This window comes from Anomaloglossus baeobatrachus, chromosome 4 (assembly GCF_048569485.1).
Source record: "Anomaloglossus baeobatrachus isolate aAnoBae1 chromosome 4, aAnoBae1.hap1, whole genome shotgun sequence".
In the NCBI taxonomy this organism is placed as follows: Eukaryota; Metazoa; Chordata; class Amphibia; order Anura; family Aromobatidae; genus Anomaloglossus; species Anomaloglossus baeobatrachus.
Window position 1 is genome coordinate 362,608,725 of NC_134356.1, and position 10,640 is coordinate 362,619,364.

The 10,640-nt window shown below is 39.9% G+C and overlaps 1 long non-coding RNA gene across 1 annotated transcript; it reads left to right on the forward strand.

The window, feature by feature from the left end:
- The first annotated feature begins 911 nt into the window (after nt 1-911).
- LOC142301540 (uncharacterized) lies at nt 912-8,737 on the forward strand. Its single transcript, XR_012752823.1, has 2 exons — nt 912-1,387; nt 8,222-8,737. It is a non-coding gene; the product is annotated as an uncharacterized LOC142301540 (long non-coding RNA).
- Nucleotides 8,738-10,640: the final 1,903 nt, after the last annotated feature.

Here is a 10,640-nt window from a genome sequence, read left to right on the forward strand (position 1 = left end):
CTATCTGGGCTGCTAGTGGGACAAGACTTGGAATCTTGTCCCCTACTGGTTAATTGGAATGGTGCTTGCAGCTGTCCTCGCCCTGAGGTCCAGATACCTCGACTGTGCACGGCCTCAGGACCGGATTCCCGCTGTCGGCACCGGCGGGCTACAACCCTGCCCCGGTCCACTTAAGGTCTCCCGCGACCAGATCTCCGTCGCCTGTGGCCCTGCTCTGCCGTCTGCCACCTAGTCAGCTCAGGTAGTCCGTTAGTCCAGGAGCTACCGTACAACCTCCGACTACCACTTCACTCCTCTCACTTCCTCTGTCCAAACTTAACTAACTCGTTCCCTCCCCTTGACACCTCAGGACCCCTAGGTGGGCGTCACCATCTGCTTGGCCCTGCCCACTGGTGTGTCCTTATTGTCCTGGGGGGGTGACTAGGCTTTTGTGCCTGGTGTATGTACCTGTGTGGGGTTGTGATGGAAGGCCAAGGAGGAGGGAATCCTGCACCTGGAAGATGGATGCAGTAATCTGTGACACCCTAATTTTGTCAGGGCGTCACAATGACTTTTGGGTTTTCATTGTCTGTAAGCCATAATCATCATTAACAGAAATAAACGCTTGAAATAGATCACTCCGTTTGTAATGACTCTATATATGTTTCACTTTTTGTATTGAATTACTGAAATTAACTTTTTGATGCTATTCTAATTTATTTAGATGCACTTGTATGTGGGATAGATCATAACTTACTGATCGGTGGAGATCTGACAGCTGGGACCCCCAACAATCATCAGACTTTTAACTATATTAAATTTATTGATATGCACTTGTATACTTGTAGGTGATAACTTGTTTTAACGTAACAGTAATGCTTTTTTTCTTATTTTATTTTTCCCCTGAACATATTTATTCTTGATAGTGGACACCCCTCCAAAGAACACAAGTTTCAATATATAAGTGCACGTTTTTTCTTAACATGGTAGAACTATGTTGATTGTCCCACTCATGGCAATATAAGGCGTCTGGCAGATCTATTGGAATCGGAGTGAGATCATTCTTCGCTGATGCAGGAAATATTTCTTGGACACGTCTGACATCAGTCATACCTTTATGGGCACCTCTTCCAGCCAGCAGTGTTAGTTGGGAGTGTCCTAAGGAACAGGAGGTTGTGTTTATTGAGCGCACAGAGGAGAGAAAGTTAAAGCTGATGGGGAAAAGACAAAGGACTCTAAACCATGACTGACTAAACACCAGCAAGGACACAGGAACATGCTCAATCAACTATCTGTGAACTCAAAGACACCTAGCTTCAGTCACCGAAAGTGACTCTTCACACAAAGATCTGAGAAGTAAAATAAGCTGTCACATCCTGGAGAGAGTCAAGATGAACTCCTCAAGAAGGTAAGAGCTCACCATTACTGCCGTGCAGACCATGTACAGTCTGTCATTGTGTGTAAGAACTGCTGCGTATTGTTATATACTATACCTGCATTGTGAGTCTAACTGTGTGCAAGAAAAAAAATCAATACAATAAGCGACAAAGGTTATTTCACGTAATACAGAAATAAATGTAGCAACACAAGTGAAAATGATGAGAATGTCTATTCATTCTGATTACGATTATCATCCCTTTTATATACATTGCTAGATTATTACAATGCTAGAAAAAAACCCAAGAGAAAATTGCATGAAAAATACCCTGACTATAAATAAATAAATGCAAGTGCTTAATAACAGGGTACTTAGTGTATACATTTTTGCAAAAAGGTAAAAAGCTCAGGTTTTTTGTGTTTTTTGTATGTTATCTTGCTTTTTTGCAAGTTGGGGGCGCAGCCCTCCTAATACTGAGACTGAACAACTAATTGCGTCTCACTTCACTGTGTATTTATTCTGGGACACAGCTGACCACTTGCCACCATTCATATTGGAGTTTGACATGACACAAGTCAGGTATTGATAATGTTTTTAACTTCAGTAGGTTAGGGACTGTCTCAGATGGGTACACCGTGACAAGGTGAGACAGCTTTTTACCTTTTTGCAAAAATGTATACACTAAGTACCCTGTTATTAAGCACTTGCAATTTATTTATTTATAGTCAGGGTATTTTTCATGCAATTTTCTCTTGGGTTTTTTTCTAGTCTTAAGGCTGCAATTCACATGCTTAATGTTGCATGTTTACTGAACATTGTTTCAGCTCAGGTTTTTTGTGTTTTTTGTAGATTATTACAATGCTGTTGATTGCATAACAAATGGGTGCAAATAAAAATCCATGAAGTAACACGGACACCCCTAATAAAATCAAATGCCTTCAATTAACTAGTTGTGGTCACTGTACTTTCCTCATTGACAATATATTATGTGGGAAGGAAGAAAATAGTAAAGGTCCTGATTCATCATTTGCAAGTTTTTTAAAGTCAATTCCTTTTTGATCTTGTATTTTTTTTTGCGCTATTTTTTTGTGCTAATTTCATAATTTGTGCTAATTTTAATAAAAAAAAAAAAAATAATCAGGTGATTGAAAAATTATTCCAGAAGGGGAAACTAGAGTGTGCTTCAGCAAAAATGTGCCAATTTATATTTAAAAGGTTGCAGTTGAGTTATCAGTGGACACAGAAAATAAACGTTAAGGCCACGTCCCACATTGACTACTTGAGTTTTTTACCTCAGTATTTGTAGCCAAAACCAGGAATGGGTAATAAATCCAGAAGTGGGGACGTGTTTCTATTATCCTTTCCTCTGATTGTTCCACTCCTGGTTTTGGCTGAAAATACCGAGGTAAAAACTCACCAAATACTCCACGTGTATTGGTAGTAGGCAAGTCATGTAAGGCCATGTGCACACATTGACTATTTGGCCATTTTGTTTTACCTCAGTATTTGTAAGGCAACGAGGACACGGTGAGTATTTGGTGAGTTTTTACCTCAGTATTTGTAAGGCCATATGCACACGGTAAGTATTTGGGGAGTTTTTACCTCAGTATTTGTAAGGCTATATGCACACGGTAAGTATTTGGTGAGTTTTACCTCAGTATTTGTAAGGCCACGTGTACTGCACACGGTGAGTATTTGGGGAGTTTTTTTACCTCAGTATATGTAAGGCCATATGCACACGGTAAGTATTTGGGGAGTTTTTACCTCAGTATTTGTAAGGCCATATGCACATGGTAAGTATTTGGTGAGTTTTACCTCAGTATTTGTAAGGCCACGTGTACTGCACACGGTGAGTATTTGGGGAGTTTTTTTACCTCAGTATTTGTAAGGCCATATGCACACGGTAAGTATTTGGGGAGTTTTTACCTCAGTATTTGTAAGGCCATATGCACACGGTAAGTATTTGGTGAGTTTTACCTCAGTATTTGTAAGGCCACGTGCACTGCACACGGTGAGTATTTGGGGAGTTTTTTTACCTCAGTATTTGTAGCCAAAATCAGAAGTATGATAAATACAGAAGTGGTGCCGTGTTTTTATTATACTTTTCCTCTCATTGTTCCTGGTTTTGGCTACAAGTAATGAGGTATATAAACTTTTTCATTGCTTTTTTTTGTTTTTTACTTCAGTACAGTTTTTGTAGCCAAATCCAGGAATGGGTAATAAATACAGAAGTGGTGACGTGTTTCTATTATACTTTTCCTCTGACTGTTCCATTACTGGTTTTGTTTTACAAATACTGAGGTAAAAAACTCACCAAATACTCCACGTGTGCACGTGTATTGGTAGTAGGCAAGCCATTTAATGCCATGTGCACACATTGAGTATTTGTTCAATTTTTTTTACCTCAATTTTTTTAAGGCCACGTGCACACGGTGAGTATTTGGTGAGTTTTTACCTCAGTATTTGTAGCCAAAACCAGGAGTGGGTAATAAATACAGAAGTGGTGACGTGTTTCTATTATACTTTTCCTCTCATTGCTCCTGGTTTTGGCTACAAAGAGTGAGGTATATAAACGTTTTCATTGCGTTTTTGTGTGAGGTTTTTACATACATTTTGATTGTGTTTTTGACTCTTAGCTTTTTGTTTCTAGTATGACATGTTATCAATAAAGTTCTTTTTGTTTTTGTCACTTGTGGTATTTGGATTTGACAAAACTTTATTGATAAAATCCTGTGTGAAATACATGTGTTTTTTTTATGTTTCAGCTGTGGAACCACACTAAAATCGCATGTGTGTTTTTTACATGTGGATTTTCTGCATCTAAGGCTAGTTTCACACTTGCGTTGGACGGATCCGTAGCATTGCGTTGTGTGACGCATGCAACGGATGCGTTGCATATAGTGGCACAACGCATGCTACAGATCGTACAAAATAACGCAATCCGTTGTAGGTTTTTTTCCTTGACTTTCACATCTGAGCATGCGCAGTTGTGTAAAGACAGCTGCGTTAACGGAATCCGTCAAATGATGGATTCTAACGGAATCCGCCACCATAGGCGTCCATTATAAAAACAACGGACGCCGATGGAATCCTGCAGGTTGCGTTTTTTTGACACTCCGCCAAGTGCAGAAAAACGCTACATGCAGCGTTCCATCCGCCCGACGCTCACTGACGGTCAGCGTCAAAACAACTGATGCGCTGTGGGCCGGATGCAATGCAAGACCATCCGTTGCTATCCGTAGCTAATAGAAGTCTATGAGGAATATAACTGTTTCCTGTAACGGTTACCGTAATTCCTCAAGGCTGCGGATAGCAACGGATCCCGTCCAACGCAAGTGTGAAACTAGCCTAACACAAGTCTATGTGGAAAATCCACACATAAATCTCAGCGTACCCACAAGAGAAATTGACATGCTGTGGATTTGAAACACGCACCGCAGGTCAGATTACACTGAGTAATAAAGAAGCACATTCGGCAGATTTCTATAAATCCCATCCACTTTGATGAAACAGTAAGATGCATCAAAAATACACAGTATTAAAAACTCACCAGAAACTCATTGTGGGTCTACAGCCGTACTATACGTTTCTACTATGAGCTTGTGGTGATATTTGATGGAACAGATGGTTTGTAGCATTTCCGCACCTATTTGGTAAATTACATACTTGCATTTTTTTATGTGTTTTACACGTGTGTTTTTGACGCTGCATTTTTTCATGCAGATTTTATGTATCTAATACAAGTCTATGGGGAAAATCTTCACATAAAATGTAGTGTACTCACAAGAGAAGTTGATATGTGGATTTCAAACACGCACCGCATAAAATAAAAAGCACAGTGGCCATGAGATTTCTATACATCTTGTCCACTTTTCTGGAAATGTAAAACACTGCGTTTTTCGTGCATTGCAGTGTCAAACACTCATCATGGGGACACATCCTAAAAAAAGGCACAGATTAAAATAATAGTGTATGTACACGTTAAGTATTTGCTGCTGACATGTCTGCATGAAAGACAGCTCTTTGCAAGAAAAATACTGCAAAAAAAGTATGAGTTTTTCTCCATTAGAATGGGTGAAAGATTTTCAGAAAACTTTGCTGTGAAAGTGTAATGCTGTACACTTCAAAAAAAACAAAAACCCAACGTGTGCACATACATAAAGGCATAAATTAAAAACAGGTGAAAAACTCAAAAAAGTAGGTAAAAAAACTGATGGAAACACAATAATAACCTATGGAGTTTAAAGTTGTTTCTTCATAACTGAGTTTGCACATTGCAAACGTTTTCCAGTGCAATTGTTGTTGTAAATTTGTGCCAAAATTTTGATGTGGAATATGGTGCACACTTGCCACAGTATGAATATGCTGTGTATTACAGATCTGCAGTCTGCCTTTAATTCTGTGCAATTTTTTCTATTGTGCATGGAAACGTTTATTTAATCCTTAACCTCATATATTGTACTGTAACTGGCACAACATGTAACAGTTCCACAGTGTGTGAATTTTCAATTAATGGGAATTTGTCACCAGGTTTTTGCCACCTAATCTGAGAGCAGGATAATGTAGGGGCCGAAATCCTAATTCCAACGATGTGTCACTTACTGGGCTGCTTAGTGTAGTTTTGATAAAATCACTGATTAATCAGAAGGAGATTTTCATTAGAGGACTACTTGGCTGCTGCCAGGTAATCCAGTCACTTGCGTGTGACTTGTGCGAGTATCGCATCGCACTGCCCGGACCGGCCACGGCTCTCATGACAGTAGCGGGTCAGCATCATAGAAATACATACAGCGGAGCCGCTCCTGGCAGAAGAGAAGCCAGCCAGTCCATGCAGTGTGATCCGATACTCACACGATAGTGTGACTCCAGCCTAACTGCTAGATCTGCAGCCGAGAAAACATTGATTTTATGAAATGACAGCAAACAGCTCAGTAAGTGACACATTGCTGGAATCAGGGTCTCTGTGTGTACATTATGCTGCTCTCAGATGGGGGAGCAAATACCTGGTAACATTCCTTTTAGCTATTTTCATACATCCAACATTCATGATATGAGTATGGATCGCAAAGTCTGGACCAGCTGCAGGCCACCTGACCCGAACTCAATAGCCTCACATATGTTTACGAGTTCAAATTAGGAGACCAAGGCCAGTCTGGTTATTGTGGTCTGTACTCGAGCCATGAGAGTCGACTGTGTGAAATGGTTTTTGCCAGGAGAAAACAGAGCTCACCACCCTTTCCTTTGTATGAGAAATCCTGAACCAGTGGGTGCTAATTTCCTGCTGGTGAGCACAGCAATAAAACCAAAGGCGCAGGGAAGGAAGATTCATCATTTCCATCCGGTAAAATAAATTCTTTCTTTGAAGTCCATTAAAACAAGCAAATTAAAAGGATCCAGAATAACATTGCAGTTGTGACGCGTTTCTGGCTATATGCCCTTAGTCATAGCATATTACTTTAAAGAAAGGCATATAGCTAGAAACGCAATGTTACTATGGATCCTTTGAATCAACTTGTTTCAATGGACTTTAAAGAAAGTAATTTTTTTTACTGGATGGTAGTGCTGGATCGTCCTTCCTTGCTCCTTCAGTCATTTTGTTTCCATATACGAGAAAAATTGATCAATTTGTAGATCAGACTTTGATCAGAGTGTGGTCTGAGTTTCATCAGTTTTTCTTGTATGTGCAGAAGTAAAAAAAAGTTTCTTCCCTTTCTCCTATCTGCCAGTCTGTGAAAAATCAGACTACTGCACTCAGATGCTATCCGAGTGAGTGCCGAATTTTTTTTTTTTCACAAACCCTAAACTTGTATTGCCAAATTTGATCCACCTCTTGGATAAAATTTGAATATGTCTCCATGATTTTCCGCTGACCACTCGGTACACGAATAAAATCACGAACATGTGTATGGCCCCATAGACTAAAACAAGTATTCGTGAAAATTAAAGATTGTAGTCATACAAGAATATTGGACAGCCGTAAGTCTAAAAAGATGAAGAAAAGTATCCCATAGATTGGTGGCTGCAATGGAAAAATCCAGCAGACATGTGAGACAAAGGACCACTCTACTAGTACACCCTGTCTGGTTTTAGTGATGACCCCCACTTGGTGTGTAAGTACGGATGTCAATCAAAAGCAAAGTGGGTGTGCGGATAAGAGAGGAGACCATGACTAATCCTAGCTGCAACACTAACCGCAAGACTTGAAGGAGTGGAGCAAGTCTTCTAGTGCAAGTACTTAAAACAATGTGAGCAATAGAGCAAATTCTTATTTATTTATTATGCATTCTTTATATTCCATTATCATATTCCACAGCGCTTTGGGGCTCACAGTCTATACTCGCTATCAGTATGTCTTTGGAGTGTATGAGGAAATTGGAGAACCTGAAGGAAACCCACATACATATGGGAAGAACATACAAACTCCTCAAAGATGTTGTCCTGTGGTGGATTTGAACTCAGGAACCCAAAGTGCTTAAAAAAATAAATTAAATAAAAAAGAAAATACAGTGTATATGTGTGTGTGTCTGTGTGTGTGTATGTGTGTATATATATATATATATATATATATATATATATATATATATATATATATATATATATATATATATATATATATATATATATATATATATATATATATATATATATATATATATATATATATATATATATATATATATATATATATATATATATATATACACACACATATATATATATATTGTATAAGCCAGTCTAGTAAACAGTTTGCATGTAGCTACGTTTTTCCTTGTTGATGTAATATGGTTACATAATTATAAACGTTTAATGATAAATATCTGCTATTTATTAATAAAAAAGGCATTCTTTTTCTTCTTTCATCAGAATACACTCCCTCCGGGCTCACAGACAAAGGATTCCTCTGACTTATGTGGATACCTGGCAAAATCAGTCCTGCAGCTGCACAGATCGGTGGTGCATTGATGAAGTAGCCACATATCTATTAATTACCATGATTATTTTAATTGCACTATTGGGAGCTTGGGCCAGAAAGGACGAGTACGTGTAAGAGTCCTGTGGAGGACACGTGTCACTGCACGCCATCAAGGTGCATTTATGACATCTTCAGACTGACTATACTTGAGGAAGACAAAAGACATTCTCTTCAAAGTTTTATTTGAAGGATATTTATCATGTAGAGAAAATGCTATGAATGAACTGCCTGGATACAGATTAATGAATGTTTACAGTGTTCTGTACACTTATCAGTGTGTGTTTCGACTGACGTATAATTATGTGTGCGTAAGTGTAATGAAGAGATGTAAAACACATTCATAAGAATGAAATATGCCATAAAGTATGACTAACAATGTGTGAACAGTAAAGAAACAAGTACTTATAGTATTTGTCCGCTTGTGGCCTTTTCATTCCTTAGTCAATAGAATAATTCTCTCTAAGACCGTTATCACATTTGTAAACAGGGAACTGCCACCGGATCAAAAGTAGGATATTTTTGTTTGTTTGTTTTATTGTTTTATATCTTTTTTTTTTTTTTTTTTTAATATTCATCCAGTATGTAGACTGAGAGAATATAGCTTCTAAATACTATAGATTTATGATAAGCTTCCTGGAAACTCCTTTATCAGCAATTGGGAACATGTAAAAGTCCAGTAAGATTAAGATTGTACAAATAGAGAAGAGCAGACTCGCAGATAACTGGGACCGGCGAGTCCCTGCTAAAAATTTTTAAAAATCTGGTTTTGATCCAGAATCTGTTACCCATATAAGTCTATGGGGATCAGAATCCGGTACCCATATAAATCTATGGGGACCAGAATCGGGCAATTTAAAAATGGTCATGGAAGAGACCATCTCTAATCCTATAAGTAAAAAGAAATACACAAACACCGAAAAAAAACGGAGCCTGGAGAGATCGGACATGTTTTCGGTCTCTCCAGGCTCGGATGTAGCAGAGCCAGGACCGTCCTCGTGTGGATTACGTTGGACCTGCAGGGGTGTTTTGGGGGGTTAATAAAGTAGTGAAAGAGGATGATTTTGTATTTTATTCCAAATAAAGGATTTTTCTTGGTGTTTGTATATTTCTTTTTACATATGGGATTAGTGATGGGGGGGTCTCATAGACCCCTACACATCACTAATTGTGGGCTTGATGACAGTGGTGCACAAATATTAACCCCTCATTACCCTGATTGCCACCGCATCAGGGCAATTGGGAAGAACCAGGTAAAGCTTCAAGCTTGTCGCATCTAATGGATGTGACAATCTCAAGCAGCTACAGGTTGCTATTTTTAGGCTGGGACAGCCTAATAACCATAAGCCTCCTCAGTCTGAGAATATCAGCCCCAGCTGTCGGGCTTTATCATGGCTGGGTATCAAAATTCGGGAACCACACGCCGTTTTTTTTTTTAATTATTTATTTACATATTAAAAAAAAAAGACTCATGCGGTACCTCTTATTTTGATACACAGACAAGATAAATGCAGGGCTGGGCGCTGCAGCCTGTAGCCGTGGGCTTTATCTGTGCTGGGTATCATAATATGGGGGGACCCTACGCCAATTGTTTTATTTATTTTAAGACCATGATATAGACCCGCAGCCAGAGCCTGTGTAATGCCTGCCTGGATCAACAGACTCAGGGGGGTGGGGTGGGGGGGGTAATGGACAGACTAGAGGGAAGCCACTAACCAAGCAGGACCCCCAGAACCCTGAAGCCCTTTAACCCCTATACAGGGATTTTAAATTACACAGGGCCCTGGAGACCACTACCTGTGGAAGGCTGCAGTCCGAGGAGAGTGGTCGTCAGGCAGGGTCAAACCAGGAATAGCAGAACAGGGACAGAATCGTCAGACAAGGACGTAATCAGAAAACATACCAGAGGTCAAATCCGGATCAGGCAGCGAGGTACAAAACATCAGGCAGAAGGGTAGTCAGAAAACACGCAGAAGTCAGCACACAGGAATCACAAAACAGAATAGGGCGGACCAGGAGCCAGGAAATCAGAACTATCTCTGGCAGTGGTCATGTGACAGGAGGGGGGAATAAGAAGGGTGTGGTGTCTTCCCAATGGCTGTAGCTGAACGCTGGCAACTTCAGCTGGAAGACACACGCCACCCACAGTCAGCCAGCGGTACTGCAGATCCCAAGATAACCCAGCCCAGTGGATCATCGGGGCCTGCACCCACCGGTGCCGCTGGCATCGACTCCTCTCCCATCACCAGCACCATCCACGGCAGGAACACGGCGTCGCCTAGTGATCGGAGCAGAAGTCGCTGGAGCAGACTC